The following is a 1,201-nucleotide window of genomic DNA, read 5'->3' on the forward strand; positions in this document are numbered from 1 at the left end:
GGAATGATGGAGCAAATGTTGGTTAACCTAAACGAGGATCACTATTCTTATAGTCCCCATCGAGTGAAGATGGAGATAAACAATTTACGAAAAATGAAGGTAATCATCAATGATCTGTTGAAAGAAATAAAGGAGGAGAAGGAGGATGAAGAGGAAAGGATAAGGATGAGAGCAATGGAACGAAAAAATTGAAAAAGAAGAAGAAAATGAGAAGAGGAAGAAAGAAGAGGAGGAGAAGAAAGAAGAGGAGGAGAAAAGAAAGAAAGAAAAGAAGAGAAAAAGTGTAGGACAGAAAATAAGAAGCTGGTGGAGAAATAGAAGAAATTAGAAGAAGAAAACCAAAGGCCCTTTTCAGGGCCCCCATATTTCTCGAAAAGAGAATGACTTTTCAATTGCCTACCCCTTTTTTAAATTTAAATTTAAATTTAAATTTAAAAAATTTAAAAAAAAAAAAAAAAAAATTCCCCTTGTCCCTAGACAAGCCCAAACTCTATTCCCCATGTTAAATTCCCCTTGTCGCTAAAACGACCCACGATTTTTCTCCATGTTAATTTCCCTTGTCGCTAAAACGACCCACGATTTTTCTCCATGTTAAATTTCCATTGTCGCTAAAACGACCCAGGGGTCTCTGTAATGCTAACTCCCATTGTCGCTAAAGTGACCCACTTCACTACTTATATATATATATATATATATATATATATATATATATATATATATATATATATATATATATATATATATATATATATATATATATATATATATATATATATATATATATATATATATATATATATATATATATATATAGATAGACTGAATGCAAGTTACCATAATACAATGCATAATGTAACACGCATGCATTTTTTACCTTTCCCCCACTATATAAGTCCGATTTTCGATTACTATAATGTTTTCCAATGACTTTATTTTCATCCAGGAAACTGTTTCCGTCAGCCTTTTATTTAAAAAAAAAGGTATTAATATTTGCTTTGAAGCAAAGCAGGAGTAACGTTTTGTATAGTGTAGTTGAAGATGTATTTGAATGCATTCAATTTCATGCACTTGAAAAGTAGTTTTTTCTATACCTGAATGTCTTTCCATACGTATACGTCTATTACATACAGTTGATTATTCCGGAACGTACCCACGTTCGTATCGAGCAAGTTATTGGAGATCTTACTATAGATCACGAACA

The sequence above is a fragment of the Sinohyriopsis cumingii genome, chromosome 7 (assembly GCF_028554795.1).
Source record: "Sinohyriopsis cumingii isolate HCF-2022 chromosome 7, ASM2855479v2, whole genome shotgun sequence".
Taxonomy (NCBI): Eukaryota; Metazoa; Mollusca; class Bivalvia; order Unionida; family Unionidae; genus Sinohyriopsis; species Sinohyriopsis cumingii.